General features: G+C 37.0%; 1 protein-coding gene across 1 annotated transcript in view; it reads left to right on the plus strand.

Moving 5' to 3' along the window:
* Positions 1 to 21,403, plus strand: part of LOC111088197 — a 53,914-nt gene extending 32,511 nt beyond the window's left edge. The window contains exon 8 of the mRNA XM_022397512.1: positions 20,886 to 21,403. The gene's annotated coding sequence lies outside the window, so the exon portion shown is untranslated. The remainder of the gene's footprint in view (positions 1 to 20,885) is intronic.
* The last annotated feature ends 2,978 nt before the right edge of the window (positions 21,404 to 24,381 follow it).

Below are 24,381 nucleotides of genomic sequence, written 5' to 3' on the forward strand. Positions count from 1 at the left end.
AAAGCAGCACAAGGGCTATCTGCACTGCCCACCACGGGTATTGAAACCCGGTTTCTAGCGTTATAAGTCCGCAGACATACCGCTGTGCCACTGGGGGGAAAATTGTTACTATATTATTGTTATTATTTATTTCATCTAACCCTAACTAACATATGAAGTTTCCTATTTTTATGTTTCAGTTACTTTTATAATAATAATAAAGAATACACATGAAAAACAAAAAAAAAGCACTTTCCTGGGTCTTCTCCTTTTTTTGCTGTTGACTGTGAATGATGCTTAACCCTAATTTTGTATACTAATAGTGTTACTGCACTAAATAATTTTTTATTTGATTAGATAATGCACCAAAGAACACAAAATAATAGCATGCAAAAAGGAGACAATAACTATCACAATTTTTCTAGCTTTCTAACTATGCAACAAGCCATTAAAACTTCATCTAAGCATATCGATGTGTATCCTGTAGGAATCAAGCTTGTACTGAAAGAGAAATTGAAAATTCCCTTTACAGAAAACAACATTGTTTGATAGATGAAACCTTAGCTTTCCAATTGTTATAAATATTATAGTATTGAACATAAGAAAGAACTATTGACAATTTCTGAAACAGAATACATAATAGGTGGGTGTGGCAAAGGTGTCTGGTTGTCTATTTCCTGGCTCTGTAACCAAATAAGATTAAAGGCTATGAAAATTACGCTTTGCCTGAGCAATGACGATATTATAATAAGTAATTTACGTTAAATTTCATACTTTTTGGAGAGGTGGTAAATCAATTAGAGAAGAAGGGATGTCTAGGAGATCAGATGTCACAATTCATACACTAGGAGATATTTTAGATTTTTTTAAATATTAATTTATAAGAGTAAGAACGTAACACATATGTACTACTTAAATATGGATTATTGGCTACGTTTTCATAGTATATTTATTAGTATATCTTAAAAAGAAAGTAGTTTAATTAAATTTTGATTAACTCACTAAAACCTCGTAACATGTGCAGAAAAAAAGATATCCATGTAGAGGGTTAAGGACAGGATCTGCCACCTCATGCATCTTGTCTTTGCCCTTCTAATAGTAGATGTTGTATGCTCTGTTAAGTCTACTTTTATAAGCTTTTATCCCTTTTTTCTGGGCTGGTATGTGGGCTACCTCACAATCATTTATCAACAATCTCCACCATTTGGCTGTCTCATCTCTAGTAACATACAAACTTCCTCCAATAGCCATTCTACAACTAACCCTGTGTCTGTAATGGGTGCGAGTACTCATTTACTTATTCCTTCCTCACTGTTCTCCGACTTTTCAATCCTACTAGGTGGCTAGTGTTGCCTCTCAGGGTATACTTACCCAATATTCTGCATTGACCACAATAATAGAAAGTGGTCTAACCATCCACCCTGGCCCAGTCAGTGCCCACTGTGAGATGGAGTGTGTACAAGACCTTTGGGGTTCTACTCTTGTGTATTTATCTTTTACAGTCTGATACAGACTCTACCCATTCCTTGGACTATTGTGGAAAAAGCCAGCACCAGAGCTGTGCTTCTGTATGCTTCTCTGGCTAGCACTTGCTGGCTTTTAAGAAAAGGGTTTCACAGTTATCCATTGCACTGTCTCCAATAAAAAAAAACCTTTCCAGCCTGAAGGACCAATGGGGGATGTGGATACATTCTCTGGGTCTCCCATATGCTAGTTCTCCCCTTCTCCCCCCCCCCCTCGAGTGGAGCATGTGAGACCCTTACTACTTACTAGCTCCCAGCAAGTGAGGTGGTGGACTGTGAAGAATCCTGACGGATTGGTACCTGAAAGCAGGTAATGAAACACAAAGTCACTCTACATTGAGAAGTGAGGCAGGGGTATTTCCGGAGTGTAGTACAGACCATCCCAACCTATCTGGATACATCACAAGCTCCAATTGGATTATAGACACACATTTCACCTACTCTCTCTTTGCCCCTCACTAACTCCTGCAAGGTCATGATCCTACTCCATTTGATTGTGGAGTTATTGATATTTTTTAATATCCAACTGTGATGTATCACTCCCATAACTGGCATTTTACCTGTAGTCTAATGGTTGAGTGATGGTTTCATAAGTATCCTTATATTTATGTTCACTGCATTGCCCTCCTCCTGCAACTGGTATGGGCCCTTAGTGTCTCACAGTTGAGGAGCTGTGCATGGATACTTTTTACATGTGCCCTTCTCCCACAACTGGTATTAACCCATAGAGACTGATAGCCAAGGGAGGGAGCACATTTGGTACAGTCTGAACTTTCCCCAAACTTACTACACATATTGGCATTCCAATGGCTTGTGTGCAAGCTCTCAGATTGTCGTGTACCTATTCTACATGTCCTTGCTGCACATTCAGGTTTCTTGCCTCATCCTATCCATCACTTGGTTGAAGAGTATACCCTGATTGAGATGAGCAACAGGTATTATCCAAAAAATATGGACTGATGCATTTACTCAATTTCATAAAAGATCACTTATGTCTTAAAGGCCTTTGAATCATTGTCCTACAAAACACAATTGGCAACATCCCAGAGAAGGCTGTAACTAGAAAGTTTAATTATTAGATTGAACAGCTTCTTCCCACATCATTAGGCAGTTATGGTGGTGAAAGAAAAACCTGGACCACTGCTGCTAAATTCGCATGTGTTACATGGGGAAGCTTTGAATTCTGACACAATACCTTACCACATCTCACATATTAATTTTTCCCAATTTTATACTGCCCTCTATATATGCAATTTTTCACCCACCACTAGCCTTGAGGCTCATATCTAAATTCGTGTGTTCTTATATTGATTGTTCATCACTTCTCAATTTGGCACTCATGTGTAATGACGTGTCTTTTTTTATTTGCTCGTGGACTTTTCAGATATATGTATTTTTTTTGGAAGTATATATTGTTAGATTTTCATTTTCCAACATTTTCTGCCCAGCATATTTTGTGGACTTTTATTTCCACGTTATTATTTCATGAGTGTCAGTACCTTCGACTTTGTCTGGTGTCAGGCAACAAGACATTGTTCATGCTAGACTAACAACTAAATTGGTGTTGGGTTTGTCTTTGTCTGTTGGGGATGTGATAGCTTTTGTGCAGTGAGTGGTGGAATCTTTCATGTGGCTTGGACCTCTTTTGTATTTGCAATACCTCTGCCTATGTTTTTCGTTTGCAATGGAAGGGATTTTGCCATTTTTCTCCCACCATTTACCCTTGCCTAATATGTCTTGAATCTTCCTAAGCCTTTTTTTATAATTTTGGGACAGGGTTCTTTGGTACATTTCTTTCCTTCACTTTGTAATTCATTCCCTGCTTCTTACTTTTATGTTTTTTAATTCCTCTCTAGCAATGCATGTCCATATTTGATTACTTTTACCACAAGTTTGTTATATGTATACCTTATCCTCTTTCCTTTGTTACCTTGTATAACTAGGCATAATGCCACACTGTATTACCCTTCTTCGAATCTTCAATTCTAAAGTCTTTTCTTCAGATTTGGGGGTCAGATCCTCTGTTTTTTCGTCTTTCTTAAGCTTAATTTTTCCCACTATTGTCTTGCACTCTCTACCCTTTCATATTACCATTTCTCCATTCACTTTATTTTCTGTGACAATTCACCGTTCCCCTAAGGGTTGTTTTATGGATGCTCACTCACTTATCTACAGTGGCGTGTTTACCTTCCTCAGTCTTACTACTTCATATTTGGTTGATCGATTGCTTGAGTTTGTTGGGGCAAGATGCCCATCTCACTCAAGTGCTTTTTCCTCCCTTATCTCTCATATACCTTGGCTTCCTTTCATTTGGTAATGTGATTTTATTGTAATGCTTGTTTTTCCAATGCATGCCAATGTTCTTCCTTATCCTCTCTGATTTCCTATCTATATTATGCTCCTTTTTACCTCTTTCTGTCTCCTACTTCTTCCCTCTCTGCTCCCACTACCCATTCCTCTTTTCCAATCTGTCCTCCCACCACTCATAGACTTCTGCACTATCAGTCTTGGTGGTGTCTATCCTATAGGCTCAGGGTCAGTAGGGCCCATTAGTGTGGTTTGGATGCCTTTGCCCTCCATTTGTGGCCAGTTGTTGGGTATTAGGAATTCTGTCAGATAGCCTTACTCTTTATTTTGTTTTCTTCTCCTCCTCCATTATCTCCTGTTCCTTTTACTTGCCTTCCTACAAGAGATCATGTTTCTTTTCAACGTCAATCTGTGGCAGTGTTGTACAGCTTTCTCATCCTTCTCCAAGATTTGATTCCTGTCTTTTTGTTGTTTTTAAGAACTCGATGATAGGCATCCAGTCATAGATATTTGAAGTCTCAGTTGGTTCTTGACCTTCCTTGATTTCACATCGAGTCTTTTTCTCACCCTACAATAGTCTTTTGTTCCAGGTCTTTGGATGACTGAGGTGGATGTCTCAGGTACTTATTCTCACATTTGGTTCCATCCCAACAGGTCCTCTACAGCTGTCCTCTTCTTCTCCTTCAGGAGGCAGTGCATCTGGGTTGATTAATCAATCTGGTGAAGTCGCATTTCACACCCAGTCAGTATTGCATTCATTTTCAATTTTCATCTCTGCAGGTCCCAGCATTCTCTTCATTTGAGGGACATGGAGCAATTAGTTTTCAATGCCATATCCTCTCTTACTCTCACTGCATGGAAGGTTCACTTTTAAGGACATGGATTTCTATGAAATCCCTTATCCCTTTAGGTCATGCTTATGTATCATCTTCAAAGGACTGCACGATGAGTAAAACCTTGCTCACGATCGCTTGTCCTCCACCATTCACCTTCCTCCTTCCTTATTTGTCAACTTCTACTGGTAGCTTCCTTCTATTTGTCCGGATCTCCTTCCATGCTATTTCATCCTCTTCGTCTTCCCCATCCTCCAGTCCTTCCTGCTTGTGACCTGAATGTTGTTCTCCATCCCCTTACCCTTCCTCCCCTTGAGCATTTAGCTTCATGTTCCTTGTACCATCTTTCACTTCAAACCTATCACTATATATATACTCATGATTAGATCTCAACCTGTAGCCATAGAGTGATGCATTCTGAGCCACTGGAATCATGACGAGAAGATAAGCAACACTAAAGTGGACAAACCAATTTGTTGCAATTGGGCTCTTTCGTTTGCAGTAATTTTGGATATTGCAGGAAAGGCAAGCATATTTTTGACTATGAAGTTTATTCTGTGTTCAAATCAGCCAACTCTTGTCCATCCTAGAAGTGCAATTGCTTTCATTTGCAGCATTATCTGTAACTATGGTTGGAGTGGAAAGATGCCAAGTTTGCATAGTCTAACTCTGGTTATCAGCTATATTTTCTCTAGAGTGCGAGTCGAGACATTTTTGAGTTCTCAGTACAGCAGACATAAGTTGCCAATCAGCAGCAACAAAGTGAGCTTTGGCAGTATCGTAGCTCTCTGTATTAACTGAGGACCAAGCATCATGTGTCATGGCAATGTCCTTCACAGGAGACAAGGCCTGGCTCAAATTGTGTGATCATTTTGTATTTTTTCTCCAACATTGTCACTAATGCTTTCCTTCCAGGAGGACTGTAGTGTGGATCAAGTGATTTCAACAGCTTTATGAATCCATCACTTTTCACTAGACTGAAAGGGCACAGGCTCTCAATGAAGAAGTCAACCAAAACATAATCAGTTTCACGTTTATTGCTCGACATCTTGAAGTCATGTGAGCAGTAGTCTGTTGAAAATGTTATTTTTGACTGAGACAGTTTGCTTCCAGATGCAGTTGACTGATGGGAGTCTGTGTTTAATTCTTTATGATAATGCTCTAAGTGATGAAACAAGTTGGTGATATGTTCTGGAAAATACTGAAAGAGAGAACATTTAAGGTGTGATATAATTGACAAATCAACATATGAGTATATTTATATTTAGCAAAGCCAATCTATTACTATTACAAATATTGATTTATTGTTGAGAACTATGAAGAAACACTTTTCTAGCAACTGAAAATGTGTCTCGTAAATTTAATAGCGGTGCATTGTGATTTAGAATTCTTTATTTCTGAAAATTATATTAAACTCGCAAAACAATTTTAAAGTTAAGTCTGTTCGTGGCCTGTGCAACCGATATCAACCGGGAGATCAACATGATATGTGTTATGAACTTACGATGTGATGTAAACCAACGTTTGTACGATTTTCGACAAAGAGCTTACAAATAGTCTTGCTCATATCCAAGCAGTCTTTGGTAACTTTATTTGAACGTGGCGTTTATCGTCATCTTTATAAAAGCCGAAATATGTCCAAGCCCATGAGCCTGGATTGTCATAAATATTGCAGGTTTTGCCATGACCTTCATCTGTTGTGGCAACAGCTTCCACCATTTTTAACAAATATAGGTTCCTTTATTGTGCAACTCTCTACACAGATCAACCAATCACAGACTTAGCTTTGTTACTACATCAGGGATTATCTTCTTGGGAAATCACTTGACAGAGTGAAATTCTGCAATCAACATCAGCATCTAATATTGACCCATATATCAGCCAACCACAAGCAGTTTCAAACAAAATTATTCATAGTTTGCAGCATTTCCTGGGAGTGCTAGTGTATTTTGGACTGTGGATTTCTTAATGATCCACCAAATTAATAATACCAATAAATATTCGTTTTTTATTAAACTGTCATTTAAAATCGATTATGGAAATGGCTATCAAGCACTTTGTCGACCTACAACAAATGAACAAGCATTGATATAATTCATGATTGTGCACATCACTAGTGGGAGCAAGGTAAATTCCAATTGCCCCCAGAATTATGGGGAGGACATGAAACAAACTGTGCTCAACCAAGGATCCATGATGGGACCACTCTGCATTGGGAATTACGAGGAGAAAATGGATCCTCTTCTATGACTAATGTACTGAACCACTATTGATCAAAAAGAAGGGCCATGCTTAACTCAACCAAAGTATCAAATCTGAACCAGTATTACAAGTAGACTCTCACATAGTCTTGTGCCTTTCCTACCCACGTCTAGGAGAAAAACATCCAGAAACCCAGGCAGGAGGGCCCCAACTTTGACCTTTCTCCAAGAATGGAGGAATTCACTCTAACACTCTTAGAGGAAAAGCCTCTGTCTGCCATTCCAGTGACTGGAAACTGGGTATGGTACAGATCCCTAGCTCCACTAGTAGAATCTGTGGGGTAATGTGCATTGGGGAGTCATGGGGAACAGTGCTTTGAAAACAGTGTAATAGGTTTTAGAAGCAAACCAACCCGATTTATCCAATCCAATAATTGGCAGGAATGGGCAGGCTCCCCTTGAGCTTTATTCATGATAATCCATGAGTGGTGGTCCAGCATAGTACAGCAGTACCACCTGGTCAGCCCCTAGGTGGTCTTATGGAACAGCTAATTTCTGCAAAGCCTGTTGCAACCTGTATAAAGAATATTTAATTAGTGGTTGCTAGTGTGGAATTGGTTTATTAAAAGCACATCTGCCTAGGCAACATTTGCCACAGAGTGAGATCCTGTGAAAACGAGGTAATGGACCCTGAAAGGTAGCAAAGAAAATATTCACCCCTCTGTATAATCTAGCAGAAGTGTTTAAGATAACTACAAGGGGTAGGCAAAAACCCATATGAAGATACTGCCAGATCATGCAAATAATGGAAGATAAAAGTATTGGAAGTTGCCCACATACCAGTTTATACAATGTCCTCCAGCAGGCAATTCAACCAGGCCACTAAGGACAAAGAAATGTACAGTGCCCCAGTGAAACTTGTGGGTGATTCTCATTCCCTTCACTACTCCACCTTGTCTGTTCTACATCAATCATTCCCTTCTTACTTGCCTTTTTGTTTCTGGGGTTGTTGGGTAGGAATACACACCTACCTCAAGTTCAACTTCTTTCTTCCCTTCTTAAAGCCCCTTTCTTTGCCCTGAAGTTTGGTGATATCCCTGATTTGCTTGCATCACGAGCTGAGGCTGCCCATCATCAATCCCCACTTTCGAACATTGTTTTCACACTGTCCCCAACCCTACCTCCATTTTTGTACCTCGTCCTAGTTCCCCATTCCCCATATTTTGATTCCTAACTTCCTCTTCTACCTGGCATCAGTCTCATTGAGTTCATGTATGAAGTTTCTGTAATGTCAGATCTCGTGGGTGCCAGGCTATCATAGTTTGAGCTCTTGTGGTTACATTTTTCTATCCGCACAGAAGGTTTTTCTTCTTTTTACCTACAGACTTTCTCTCCCTTTTCCTTTCTTCTCCCATCTGTGCCCAACATCACATAGAGGCTGTGCTCATCACCACTTCACAAATTTCTCACTCCCACTCAGTATCTGGGGGTGGAGGTCAACTCATTCTTTGCTGGGATAATCTTCACTGATCTCCCTGCAAGGTATAGACCATTCAATAACTACAAATCGTGCTTATCCTGCTCATTGTGCATGTGAGGTTTAGTTTTGGTGACCATGACTTCATGGGGACTGCTTATCTCTTTGGGTCACACACATGTGAACCTCAACTGTTTTTCCTTGCATGGCCAGAGGTATGCTTCATGGGATTCTTGGACCTGAAGGGTTCTCCTGTCCCTTCCCCTATTCTAATATTTGTATTGATGTATTCCATTACCCCCACCCATAGTGGCTATACACCTCTTCACCTGTGCTTCCCCTCTTGTTGGGGAGCATCTCTAAACATCAATTTTAACATCTGGCACATGGACCTCAGATGAGTCTTCTCTCCATATCCACATGCTTGAACGTCTGTTAGATTGTTGGGCATGATCCCATCATTACCTCTCGTTGTGGATCATTTCATTTTGTTCCTTTCTGACAACTCCTTAGCTTTCCTCAGTTACCTGCCTATGGGGAATCTGATCGAGGAACCCTGGCCCTTCCTTGTTGGACCAATTCTACATGGGTTGGTTTCCTCGCCTGCCATGTCTTGGGTACTTTGAATCAGGTTGTGGATTGCCTCTCTTGGCTGGACCAGGTTCTGCTCACAAACTATCTCTTCTTCCCCAGTTTCAATTGGGGATTCCACTCATGGTTGCCTTGTCCACCTACCATTTTTATGCTTCCTTTCTTCTAATCATATGTTCTTAATCCCTCAGACCTGGCTTTTGCTGCCTTCCACCTGGTCTTGTCTTATATTTGTCCTAATGTTTACCCATCTTTATAGCCTTTACCTTGGGTCATGGCCTTGACTGGAAACACTCTTTGTCATTTCCTTTTGGTGGTACCTCTCTGGCTGGCTTAACCTTGGTTCCCTCTTCTATGCCACCAGATAACCCAATCCCTCTTCCAATTATACACTCTATTATTTCAACATCTCCCATCTAGTCTCCGTCATGGGATCTTGCCCCTCCATTTTCATGTTTGGATTAGTCTGGTTCATTAGTCTTTGAACCAGACTTTTTAATCTGGTAGTCCTTTCATTTACCATGCCAGGCATCATTCTACCTAGTCCATTTTCCTGCATGGGGGTGTGTGGCTTTTGACATTGATCCACCTATCACTATCTTCCTCTTCACCATTATACCATTGGACATCTCCCTTCCCTTTACTAGGCTGTGCTACAGGGTTCAGCTGTCTCTGCCTTCACCAGTTTTTGGGCAGCTTTGTCTTCATCATTTTGCCTGCTCAGTACCACAAGGTGTTTCCTCCCTTGTTCTCGCTGCCTTGTTCCAGTCCTTCCTTGTCCATAGACACACTTGCCATATTCCCATGTCTGACCAGGACCTCAGTGTCATCCTGCATGCTCTTATCTGTGGCAATTTGAGCCATTGGCAACCTGCTGTTTCTGTCACTTTCTCTTCTGACATATTCCTCTTCCTCCTTGCTTGTGGCCACCATTGTTCAAATCATTATGCTAGTAATTCATTCCATACCTTTCTATCATCCTCATATTATTTGTTGTCCAGATCAGGCCATCTTCCCATCTTTAGCCATTCAGGGAGAAAACCTCTACCCTTCTCTTCTCTACTATCCTTCAGTTTCACTCTTCTCTGCTCGTTTGGACCCAGACAGACGTTTCTGCTCTGTTCATTGCTACTTAGCTCATACCTCTCACTTTAGAGGTTTCAGTCTTCTACTCTACAATCCCTGGGATTTCTCTTCCTCCAGGAACAAATCTCCTTCTGCCTTTATGTCAATTTTTTCTTTCTCTCACTGCTTGTTTCTGACAGCCATCTGATCATTCAACCTGGCATGTGGACTACTTTGCATAATTTTGTTGTCTACTCTCTTTACCATCTGGCTGTTTTGTCTTCCGAGGGTCACTACCTGCTTCCGTTCACCAGTCTACAATCAACCCACTATCTTTACACAGGTGAGTATTATTTTTTTTTTTTGGTTTATAGCATTTGCTTCCAGGATCCTGCCAGATGGCTGGTGGTGTCTCCCAGTGTATACTCATTTCCCAAAATTTTGCATGAAGCTAGGATAACAGAAAGTACTCATACCATCTGCCCTGGCTCCATACATGCTTACTGTTGAGTTGGGGTGTTCCACAAGAAGAAGGGAGATCATCTAGGTCACTTTCACACCAGTCCCTCCACCATATCAACTTGATATTCTAGCTTTCTGTGTGCAGAGTTCTGTATTGCCTTAGAAATTAACATTTTACACACCTGGATATGTATTTCCAATAGATACTCCTCTGCAAAGAACGAAGAACATGGGTGCAAAATCTTAGAAGGAGCTAGTTTTCAGGGAGATTGTGTTGCCCTCTTATTGGTGGAGGGATTTTTCTGCATAATAATGTAATTATACAGTAGCATAATTCAAGAGAAATCTCATGAGTTTAGGTGAAAGTTGCCTGAAGACTAGTGGCATGCAAATCTCTAAGGCAGACGCAGGAAGAAGATAGCTTTCTGAGTGAAAGTACTCGAAAATGGTAATCTTTACATGATGTAAGGTGTCACACTCCGTGGGTGCTTTCTGAAGGGTGCTCATCTATGTATTTTTAGCACTGGTCCCTCCACCACTTCAATGTGGGATTCTAGCTAATATGTGAGAGGAGGTAAAGTATCATATAAGAAATTAATATTTTCCAACACATAGATACTGCCACTCCCATTTTCTACCTGTCCATCCCAATTCTGGTGCATCTTTTATTGCCTAATCTTGAAGTGACGATTGAACATTCAGTATAGAGGAAGTCAGCTGTGCTAGGAGGGAGTGTTGTACTCCTATTGTTGGAGGGTCATTTCATGCTACAGTATAGCAATAACATGATCGAACACATAAGTTTAGGTGGGAGCCTCAAAGCTAGTGGCGAGTGCAAAATTGCACATATGGAGGGAAGCACAAGATTTGTGACAGGAGGTAAGTATTTATTAGAAATACATTTTCAGTGTTGGAAAATGTTAATGTTGGTCAAAATTTATTGTAAATAGCTCTAGATCTGGAGGATGTGTACAGTAGTCCAGTTGCTCATTATTTGTGACAAATGCTCAGAATAGGCATCAATGTAAGATGGATTGCAGTTGCACTAACTACCAGAAGATACATCTAGAAGTATAAAAGCTAACAGTAAGAATGGATCACCGTCAGTACTGGTCTAACTCAAGGATCACTACTCTCTCCAGTCATCTTCAACATCTACATCTATCTCACCCTAACAGTCCAACCAGGTGTCATGTGCTAACCTTTGCTGATGACATTCTGGTGTACAACAGAGGCTTTAGCAATACTCAAATAGAAATTAAAATGCAACCATCCTTTAAATGGGTGAGAAAATGGTGCATTGAGAGAAGCCACAGCCATATTCTGCACATTGAACAACAGGGATGCTACAAACCATCTTAAAGAAACGCTGAAGTTCCCAAGGGTATACATCTTCACCAGCCATATAAACACCATGATAACCAAATGCATAAATGCACCAAAAATAGAGCTGAAGAATGTCAACTCTTTATGCTGTACCAAAGTCTTATTCACTTATCCTTGATTATAAATTATGAAAAATCAGTGTGAGTGTTTAAAACTCCTCTTAGAATGTACTTCAGCTACTCCCATCTCACTCACTTGGCAAAATAGAAATTAGACATAAAATTCTTGACAAGGCCAACAGAGCTGAGAAGAAAATGAATTACATAACATTGAATGCGAAAACTTTTACTTTTGGTTGTCCTTTACTGTTTCACATTCTTGATTGACTTTGTTGTTTTGAACAGTTATATCACTAGCCCATCTGAATTCTAGATTTGATTTAATTTAATTTGATTTGATTTACTAAATTATCATGAAGTACAATAGTACTTAATAACAGGCATCATGATGGAACAAGATGGCAACCATAAACATCGCCTGTTTAAAACCACCTTTAAAATGTCTGATATTAACAATGACTATTTCACAGTATTGGCTGAGCAAAACTAAAGCATATAGTACTTATAAAGCTGCCTAAATCGCTATATACGTGTTGATAGAGTGAATCAACATTTCACTATTTCAACGAATTTTTATCTAAGTAAGTGCCTTTTTTAAATTCTTTCACAGAACTCTTCCGTCTGGGGTTCCAATAATTTCTTTCTTGTAACGAAGAGAATACTAACATATATATATATATATAACAGACGATGTGCTACTTTGGACATATAATTAGATTTGAAGTAGCTTGGGAGAGATCTTAATGAGTAATGAAATCGAATCGGGTATACGCGCGCCCCACACAAAAATATAGCTTATAAAAAAAGGTAAGAAGTACAATAAAAAATTAACTTTATAAAGACAATAGAGTTCGATATATTTATAATTTAACTAACTAAGAAAGTTTAATGCTACAAAAAAGTATTGAAACAAGGAAGTCAAAACTACAAAAACTTAGTTACTTAAAATATAAAAATGTTATCTCTATTTCGGCTCTGACTAACATAATTACAGCGATTTGCCAAAGATATTTTTTTTTAATTTTAAGTAACTCAGTGACAGTTTCTTTGAATGGTCCTGTAAATACAGAGAATATGAATACCTAGTATATCTACATACTACAAAGTCATGTATTTTTAACTTTTGATAAATACTTAATTTCCTTTTAGCTCAGTAGTTATAGCAGTCACCTGGTCTCTCGGAAGTATTGGATTCGAGTCCGAATAGAGGAACACAAAAAACATTAGATTATCACAATAAATATTGGTGCTCAACATATAGCTGTCCCATAAAGGAAAATAATAAGGTTAAAAATAACAACAAAGAAAAACTGGCGCCTGGTTTTGGATAATAGAGGAATGGGGAATATGGTAATTTGGTTAAAATGTGCCTTACCAGGAACTGCTAGAGGGTTTACTCTTTCACTCCATGGAGAAATCGTCTGGAATGAATGAATTAAAAATTTAATACTACTTACAACAATCAGAAGCGGCATTAGTGTAAAGTCCTTATACAAAGTGCAAAACAATAAAGACAGGCAATGAAGTTCTAGTCTACAAAATCGCGCGCAAAGACAAGATTGATAGCCAATAATTATTGGGTTCGTTGGATGATACATAATTTAGTAATTTTTAATGACAATTTTAAATTACCAGTCTGTTGTATTTGTCACTTATGTATTCAACGTACCTTAAACCATTTTATACATAAAATAGGTAGCATAAACTGGTTTTTTTTTAGTGCAAAGCCGTACAATGAGTTGCCTGAGCTTTGTCTTTCTCGGGGTTTGAACCCCGAATTGTTGAACTGACCTCCTTAAAGTTATCGCCGAGTCACTGATGAATGAGAAGTTATCCTGTAAGAGCTGCTAAATTTGAAATCGAAAACTACTGGCGTGTGTTCCCAATACCTTTTAGTTTTGTTAATGTAACTTTACGTAGTAAAATGTATTTTAAAATCAACTTTATAGACATTATTTATCGTTAAGTAACTTTACGTAGTAAAATGTATTTTAAAATCAACTTTATAGACATTATTTATCGTGTAACTCTTGAAATACAATTTGAGAATTTGTGTAATTATTGCAAAAAATAATAAGAAGAAAATTAACTTTTCACGAACATTAATAAGTCTGTCTTAAATAAATTCATCGAGAATGAACTTACAAAAAATTTGCAAGTACAGAAATGAAACAGTTTGAGCAAGAGAAATTTTTCAAACTAATTTGTTAATAATTTGCGTTGTTTAGAGGCCCTAAAGCAATTACAAACATACCGATCGTAAGGCAATATTCATTCCAGATAACTGCGTTAAGTACCATGAAATGAATGATATGTAAAATGTTCTGTATCGCAAAAGGTTAAAGAACTTTTAGATAAATTTGGAATTCTGAGAATATCGGTATTATATTGTTTTGGACAAATACATACTAGTAGAACCCATCTCATTTGGTATAAAATAGCTGCAAATGTAAGTGTGCTTTATTTATTATGTTTTGACATACACCGACAACATGCGTTTCGAAATGGATCTGATCACAGCAAGGATGAATTTACAGGTTCAGACAAAGCTATCCTTAACCAAGAATTGCTAACCAGAACGAAGGCAACTATATATAGTTTGCAACGCCCGCTACTTACACGACTACTCATAAATGGATAGTAACATTGACTGTCACGGCTCAGTGCCTCCATAGCTTCAAGCACGGAGTGTATTCAGTGAAAGATCGCAGCTTAAACTTTGGACCTACCAATCCACTTTTTTTGGCACGTAATTCATTAGGTCATTTCCGGCCTATATTTAATAGACTATGTTATAAGTCACCAAAATTGTATTGCGATTATTTTTCCAAAGAACATTTAATGTTTCTGTACGCATTCGGTTGATATTTAAAAAAATAAATACAAAAATTAAAGATTGTCCTACTTACGAACTTTGAGTTTTCTACAACATTTCACTGGTTACACTAACCTTTTAAAATAAGCACATGGATTGCAATAAGTAAATGTTGTCTTGTTAAGCTGTTATTTGTTCAACAAGTACTTTGTATTAAAATCTCGTTATTCAAAATATACTTATATTAATGATAAAATGCCTCAAAACTCAGTATAGTTGATTTCGACAAAATGAAAACATCTAATAACCAAATTAACGAGTGACATTTGAACACGAGTTATTTGTAATGTTCGTTAAATATACAAATTCTGTTACGGTCATGTATTTTCTCACACTTTTTTCCCACCTGAGAAGAACTGGTATAAATTCAATTCACTAATATATATTTTTTTAATTTCTATAACTTGTATGTGTATATATATTTGGTGATTGAATAGAATAAAAATTTCCAAATTATCAAAAGTATCAAGAAAACGAAAAAATGTAATTCTTAATTAAGAATAATGATAAGCTTTGCACTTATTAAATTATTTCAAAGTAAAGTAGCGAGGAGAGTAAATAGCTTTAAATATAAACGTGAAATAACTAGATGAAAAAAAATTTTTTTCAATTACATATTCCATGTATTAGTTGACTTTTCTTCAGTTTCATCTTGTCGTAAATATCTTATACAAATACTTCTACGAGAAAAATTGCTAAGAAACTTCAATAAAAAGTGCAATCAATAATCCTCGCTGTTAACGATGTTTTAAAATTACTGGTGTTTCCGAAAACATAGTAATCTCCTCTAAAGAGGATGTGGAAAGTATGATAGTCTCATTTAAAGACCTTATGATACTCAAAACCTAATAGTTTCATATAAAAACCTAGATGCTACGAAAACCATAATAGTCTCGTTTAATAACCTTTATATTTAAAGCTTAATAATTTGTATAAAGGCCTAAATGATGCTGAAAGCATAAAAATCTAATCTAAAGACATATGATACTCGAAGCTAATAGTGTCATATAAAGAACTAAATAATGACGAAAGCATAAAAGTATCGTCTACAGATCTAGACGATACGGAAAGCATAATAGTTGACGCTTAAAACTTAGCAGCCTGAAATAAAGATTTAAGTTGTAACGAAATTCTTAGTTTCATCTAAAGATTTAGATAATATTTAAAACCTAGTAATCTCACTTAAAGTGTTATATAATAGTGAAAGCCCAATAGTTTGTTTGGAATTTCGTGCAAAGCTACACGAGGGCTATCTGCGCTAGCCGTCCCTAAGTTAGCAATGTAAGACTAGAGGTAAGGCAGCTAGTCATCACCTCCAACTCTTGGGCTACTCTTTTACCAACGAATAGTGGGATTGACCGTCACATTATAACGCCCTCACGGCTGAAAGGGCGAGCATGTTTGGTGTGACGGGGATTCGAACCCGCGACCCTCAGATTGCGAGTCGAGCGCCCTTACCATCTGGCCATGCCGGGCCTGGAAGCCCAATGGACCCGTGGCTGAAGTATTAGTCAGATTAATATCGTTAACAAAAGTTGAATGTTAATAATTTAAATATACAAAAAATTAAGTACTCTCCTGCTATCTGCTGTGTCCACCGCGGGGAATCGAACCCCAGATTTTAACATTGTGAATACGTAGTCATCTAAAAATATAAAAATACTAGTTATCAAAACTTTAGATGATAATGAAATCCTCGCAACCTCATATATAGACCAAGTTAATAGTGAAAGCTGTAGTAGTCTCCACTAAAGACCTGGATGATACTGTAGTCAAATATATAAACCTAGTTAATAGTGAAAGCCGTAGAGGTCTCAATTAAAACCTTAAATATTGAATACCACTAGCAGTCTAACCTAACCACAAAGTTGATACTGAACTCTTTGCAATCTCATCTATAGACCTAGTTAATGCTGAAAATTGTAGTAGTCTCAATTAAAAACTTAGATGACACAGAATATCTAATAGTCTCACCAAAAGAAATAGTTGATACCGAACTCCTTGCAACTTCATCTATAGACCTAGTTAACACTGAAAGCTATAGTAGTTTCAGCTAAAGACTCTAAAATAAAGTAATGATAGCATCGGTCAAAATAACCATGTTATTAATACTTTTTGATAGGCATTCCGAACACATTACAAATTTCACCCGTGTCTCGGAATGTCCAAGGTTCGAGTCACAATATGATACTGAACACATTACGCGCTTTCAGCTACGAGAACATTAGAACTGTGTCTGTTAATCCCGCTATTCGCTTAAATGGGGGAGATTGTCCTTCCTCTGATCAGCAGTTTCAAATTAGGGATGATTGTGTCTGAACCTCAGGGATTTGTGACAAGACCGTTTAGTCCATATATCGCATCAGGTGCTCTTCACGTTTTATATTCCCAATTCTAACATCAGAATTCACGTTGACTTTCAAAACACCGATTCGTTAATAAATGCATAACACATGAATCATAAATGTTTTTTAAACTTTAACTCCTTGAACTTTCAACAAAATAATGTCTTTTTCGGTTGTCACATATTTACTGAGGTGCCGCGAAAAAGTTATAAAATTATCTCTAATAAATTGAAATTATGCCGAACAATAGATGTGTTAATATAGCGTTTTCTTTCTTATCTGAACGATACAATCATCATGGTTTTTGCATTTAGTCTATGATTTTTCAAATATTGCAAAGGGTGCAGATTTTCTCATGAATGTCTATAAAATTGACAGGAATATACGTAAATTAATTAAAATACAAACTTTGAACATTGGCGGGAGGGGTGTACGAGTCAAGTTGTTCAAGGCTAAAAAGGTTACTGTCTTTGAGTACGGAAATCAATTTTTTAATGTCTTGATGTGCAAGTTAATTCAGTAAATTTAGTTTTATTTCTATAAGGCATACAAATTTAAAGTGGTGAAATATAATTGCAAAGTTCTGTTTTCCTTTACAGCTTGTCTTACTTCTTATGAATGTGTTTCCTGTTTATATATTTTTTTAAAGTGTAAGACAGTGCTTAGTTGTTGCCGATCTCTCAAAGTCTGAGATCTAAAAGCGGATATTGTGAATTGGTATTTGATTGATAGTCAAGAACGTCACTACCTTCCTCCATCCCAAAGAATAGCCTTAATAACATATAAATTATTATCTTCCAAAACTGAAAATTTTCTTCTCCAACGAACATAAAGTTGAAATTATCTTTCGTAACTCAAAATGCCTGTCAACGAAGATCTGGCACTTTTTACTTTTATTTTGTAAAAAAATATTAAACACTAGTATTAGTTGTTAAAACTACGTTTAATTGCAATAACTACGTAATATCTGTCTACAGTAGTAAGTCTACTAATAAGGGGCTAGTGCAAAGTTCGTAATAATTTCGTTTTTTTTTGTTTTTTTCCTTTGAACTTTAAAGTATTTGACGGCCACAGTATAATTGTCCTTGTGTGAAGCTCTAGAGGACATCTGTTCGACAGTTTTAATCCGGACCCAAGTCTAGCTTCACTTATGAATTTTTACTTTTATTCGTAAATTCCTCTTCTGACAGAAAGCTTCTCACTAAAACATCTTTTTCATATTCCCGTTGCTCTTGTCACAAGAGCCTTATCGTCTTTCGAGAACAGGGCAACTGCATGCACAAGGAAAACGTTCAAACTATGTTTAGTCAGTGCAGGTTCACATGCCAAGCGCCGTGAAGAGGAACGATTATGCCATTGCTTTAATTACCGTTACTGCCATTACTGTCTTCTAGCAAGCGTGGTTAGCATAAAGTACTGACTGCTCTGCGGAAAATATCACGCACAAAGCAATCTTGTAATACCGCCGAACACATAGAACAGAAAGCTCAAGAATCTACTTCGTGGCGCGTGCTTCACATTCCTCGCGAGCTCTATGTAATATCCGTACATTTTTCGGTTTGCTCAATACGCATTCCAGTCTTCAACATCACTCCATAGAATGCAGACTTTCAATAAAATAATTCATTCTAGTGAAATGTTTTTGCGCACCAACTGCACACACGATCTCTGCATCGGAACTCAGAGTGCAGCAGCTGGCACTGGAGTTCACTATCGGTAAGGTGAAAGGCAACACGAAGTCACGCTGTCGCTGTCTATCCTCAGCACGAAGCTTTAGCAGTGACGGCGAACTAAGTGATGTTTCCTGCGTGAGTTTTGGTTTAGAAACTATTTTCTCGTAAAACAGAATTTACGTGAACGCGCATAGGGCAATGAATCAAGTCGTTATGCAATACGTACATTATAAGCGGTACGTATAGATGTATGTACAAACGGTGTCTGAAAGCTTGTTTTAATACTAATAGAAGTTATGTGGATTCTACACAGGGTGATACATTGATTGAACACCCATCTATCTGATATCACAGCATCATGAGTTATTGAGCAATTATTGACTTTACGAATTGCTATAGAAACAGTATATGTGAGATCATTAGATCATAATCTGTTATAGGAATTTCCTTCAACACTACAAGCAACCGTAAGAATTCCTGTCAATGCGAAACAGCAAGATAACACCATCTACATCTGTGACACAACCAGTATCTTTCGAACAAGCTTACCAGAATGGACATTTCTAGAAAAACACTGACATTAAAAGACAGTACCGGGGATTTGTGCAACATGATGGGTTCTGAAGAAGAAGCAGTATCATATATTGCTAAGGTAATGCCTCGTGGCAGAAATATCTAGGTGATCGAAATCACAAATTTCCGGTGTGACGTCACGAGCTGTTGTGAAACAGGAAAGAAGCTAGTGGTGTGACATTACGAGCCTTATACAGGATACAACCTAACCAAATTGCATCATAATGCAAGACGATGTTGTTGCAGAAAATAACAGTCTGACAGATAACCCAGATCCAGAGAAACGTGATGAGATATCACACCACATGGAAGTTTCGGTGGTGCCACTTCGTCAACGACAGCTTCCTCCTTCGTTCTGGAAAGAACCAACAAAAGAAGACCCCCCTGTTTCCAATCTAGCCAGACCAAATGCCCTTCACATTTCAGCAATGAGTTCAGGTCAGAGGTCGACGGTTATTTGTACTAATCCTTGGTGCTGCGGTGTTGCCTATACATTAAGTCAAGCGACTGGCCATTACCAGTCCGAGGTCAATAGTTGTTCACACCCAAGAACATCCAACAGATTTGACCATTGCTTGTACCCCTGGTCAGCCATAAGTAGGCCCATTCCACCTCACTATCCGGTTTATAATCCTGGTTCCAGAGATATTCAGATGTCATGGCCTTCTCATCTTAATGCTCTCCAAATGATATCCTCTCGACCCTTCACCTCTCTGGGTTGGCCATTTCCATCTCCAAATGTGCTACCTTCAAACCACTGCCAGCCAGCTTTTTCCCAGGAAGTTGGTCTTACACCAAGATGGTCAGTGTCTAGCGTCCACCTTAACAGGGACAGGTTGTTTCGCCGAAATTTTCGCTTTCATCCATTCTATCATTAAATATGAAGTTCATGTTATAAATAAATCAAGTATGTAAACAAAGATAGTTTTTACAATACCATAGTTCTGCCTAGTCATAGGGTCTTCTTTGTTTTTGTGTTTTTCAACTAAATAGGCGTTAACGTTAGGAAATCTATATTACAGTATCGTCGCAAGCTAACATCACGTTTATAAACATGTCTATAGAATAGGCACAAATATGGACGTTAGAACTAAAGGTCAGCGTGATAAGTGTAGTTACAACTTCAAACAAACATATTTAAAGTGTGTCTATGTTAAGTGATTGTTTACAGCTCTTGAAAAGTAATGCCCCAAGAAATAATATTAAACAATAGGCTCGAAGATTGTTATAGAAAGAAACATCCTTTATTTTGTGCAAAATTCTGTTTTAACATATTCCACATGTCAAACACAGTTTGATATTATGATGCAGAGAGGTGTAGTATGATGTCGTCCTTTGTTTAGTACAGAATTGTTTATTACATTTCACATATAGTTTAATATTATGATGTAAAGAAGTGTGGTATAACTTTGCTATCTCGGACTTGGAAAGAAGTTATGTGGGAGGAAGAAAAATGTTGTATCTTCTTTGAAGAGTGATTAACAAAAACGCGTACACTTTTACCCAAAAATGTGATGTCATATTCACTCGTTTCAGTTGTTCTTCTACTGAAGTGAAATCACCACCAAAGGACTACGGTGGACCTAGGTTGCTCTCACCACTATGAGTGCGTATATTTGAAAACAAGTTCTTGAAGCTCCATTTGTCCCAGTAGAAAACTAAAACTTTCGTGCAATTTTAAATTGTGTATAGTAGGTCCAACTAGAACTTTCAAGGCCATGGTTATGTATATCTCTCCTAAATGTATAACTTACCAGATCATTCCCAACGTAAATTTCAATGTTTAGCCATAAAAGAAGAAGAATAGTAAACAATCGTTTACTTAGTACTGGCACTTGTGATCAATGTTTTTATAGACTAAATATTATTAGCGCAGAATCTTTCCATGGTTAATTATATTTTAAAATGCCCAAAAATGTTATTGTAAAAAGTGATAACAATTTGATCTTTTTGGTACTCCCGTACTTACTAGATTGATACAAACCACTCAGAGTAATAATATTTCTTTGTATTAAAATGACTGTATTTGCTGAAAATAAATATCTAGCTTCTATGTAGAATAAATGTGTGTTCATATTTCCCTCATTTAAGCTTCTTCGAACATCGGCATATGCTTTCCGACAACTTTAAACCCATACTCATAATGTGTTTCAAATGAAAACAAATAAATTAAACAATTTTGAAACACTTTGTGATTTATAAACTGTATGGCCATGAATTTAAAAAAATATTTTAGTGGGATTAATGAATTGAGTATTCTAACAAGAAAACAAAAATCCACATTCTGTAAAACAGCGAAGTCTTACAATCTTTCCTGATCCACTTTTACCTTCCTTAGTTAATTATTTATACACACTTAAAATATTCATCACTTTTAATTTTTATAGTCTATTAGAGTGAGTGTGTACTTTGTTACAATCAGATCTAATTAATATTCGTAACCGAGTATAAACTTGCGACATTGTGTTTAAATTGAGCAGTTACACTGTACAGTTATGTTGGGAATTAAAAAACGTAGAATTTTAGACTATACGGGTAAGTAATATGAGTTGCTCCCCTGGTGGCGGAAGTAAACAAACATGACCTTCACCCAGTTTCGACAGTAACTATAGTATATACCCACTGACCTTAAAAGAACGTGACTACGATAATTATAAGCTTTACTCAATCATATTTAAGTAAAGTATGCAATAACGTGATATCAATTATTGACAATAATTGGAGATAATTATTTTTTTCTACATATCGCAAATCACTCTGACAATATCTTCAATTTGAAAAACATTTATTATTCTTCGTACAATAAGGATTCTGATATTTGGTCTACATAAAAAGGTATATCTAGTAAACGTGTTGTTGCATTAAATTGCTCTGTAACAAATTTATGAACAACAATTTGGACAATAATTTTTGTTTGGATACGCATCTACATCTGTAATAACCATAATGCATACAATATTGTCGACACGCTGTCGAATTGGGCATTGACAACAACAGGGGTGTGTTATGTGCACGTGGTATAATAAGATTATGCCTTCTACTCCAGGGGTCGTGAGAATGTATAAGATTGGGTAACTGTATTCTATACCAGTATGTAAATAAAATCTTTCTTTACCGACCCTTTACTACTGATTCAAATAAGAAAAAAAGTAACAGCATCTGGACTGTGCACGCAGATTTTTCTTTTCGTCTTTGATAAGTCGTCTTGCAAGTTTAATACCAATGTTTAGCTACAAACCTAAACAATTGATCTAAGATTGTAATCCCCTATCTAATACTTGAAGTTGTGTTAATAGGCATTAGAAACATTCAGTTCATGGGGTCTAATTGTGTAGAAAGGTATTCAAGAATTGTACATTAACTGATATCTACTAGACTTGTATGAAAGTTAAGTTAATCTTGACAATTTAGTATGTATGGTCCATTCGTCTCAGTTTGAGTCATTCCTAAAATATCTGTTTTGAAACGCAAAAAATAGTCGATAAACTAGTTTTCTGAATCTACAAACTGAAATCTTACTTGATAAATCTCTTGATAAATCTAATTAAATAATATGCAGAAATCATGAACTTTTTAATATCGTTATCCTAAAAACAATCAGCGAAATAAGAGATGCACCGAATGTTTTTGACTTACTTTCACAGGATGTCCCTACCAGGATTAGAAATCAGCTAAATGTGTGTGTTCCTTAAAATTTGTCAAAGTTGAAAAGTTATCCGTAATAACATGATATAGTACCATACTATAAACTATAGGGTTATAAGTTGTATTGTCCAAAATTCCAGCACAAAGTGGATAGTGAATTCATTTATGGATTTCAAGTGCATGATATGTTTTGTACAGTTTCTAAATGAAGAAACGTTTTATGTTTTGTTGACAGAGATTCATTATATTTGATTACTTACATGCTAGAACACTTAGATATACTGTAAAGTCGGCTTCTTCGTGTTTTTTAAAATGAGGATTTGTCCAGACGAGGAATATTAATCTGAAGAAATGACTTTGTTTAAACAATTGAGGTTTAAAAAGTTTTTTTTTTTCAGAGCCATCACATCCTGAGAAACTGAAAGGTTTCTCACTTCTTATATTTCCAATGAGCATCAACATTAATCTTTCTTGCAAGTTTCCAATGAATGATTAGCTTTAAATCTGATCTAAAACAGTTGATCTAAGATCATTATAGTTGAAGTTTTGTGAATACATGTTTCAATATGTGCGACAACAGTCTTATTTAGAGTTTGAAATTTTACTTACATACATTATTGAATAGTACTAGCTGAAGTATCCGTCCCCTGGGCGGAAGTTATGTAAATTCATTATTAATGAAAAGTTATTTTATAACATGAAAATGGCGTCCCTCACATATACTTGTAAAAAACGCCCATAAAAACTGAAAACAAAATGTGAAACCGCAAGTTTGCATGTATCTCCACTTGGACCCAACAAACCTCCATACCAAATTCGGTCAAGATCCATCAACGGGAAGTGAAATAGTGGCAAAAACCGCAAAATGCAAAACTGAATATTTGTATGTATCTCCGTACGGACCCAATGAACCTCCATACACACCCTGCAAAGTAGTTACATGGACATATAACAGATAGTACTATTATATTTATACTAGCTGAGTTACTCGGCGGTGCACGGTGAAAATTTAGATTTGAAATGTATAGATCAGTATGTTTTTAGCATTATTATTCAGTAAGTAGACACAAGCTGTGATGCGGGAATTAAAAAAAAAAACATTTAATCAAACAAAGCTTTATTTTAAATTAGATCGTGTTTGAGCTTGTCTTGTTCTTTGAGTCTGAAGTCGTACATCATGTTGCTCCTCTGTTTCTTGCCCTCGGTAAGTTATTTGTCTTAATTTTTGTGCTTGAAGTCTGGTTCGACGTTGTTTAGAAGTTTCTTGTTGTCTAAGTCCAGCTTGCCTTGATGATTCTGACTGAACTCTGGCTTTGTGCTGTTCAACAGTTTCTTACTGTCTTTGAGTAGCCTGTCTTTCAGCTTGAGCTCGAAGTCTAACTTTACG

Source organism: Limulus polyphemus, unplaced genomic scaffold (assembly GCF_000517525.1).
Source record: "Limulus polyphemus unplaced genomic scaffold, Limulus_polyphemus-2.1.2 Scaffold3302, whole genome shotgun sequence".
NCBI classification, from domain to species: domain Eukaryota; kingdom Metazoa; phylum Arthropoda; class Merostomata; order Xiphosura; family Limulidae; genus Limulus; species Limulus polyphemus.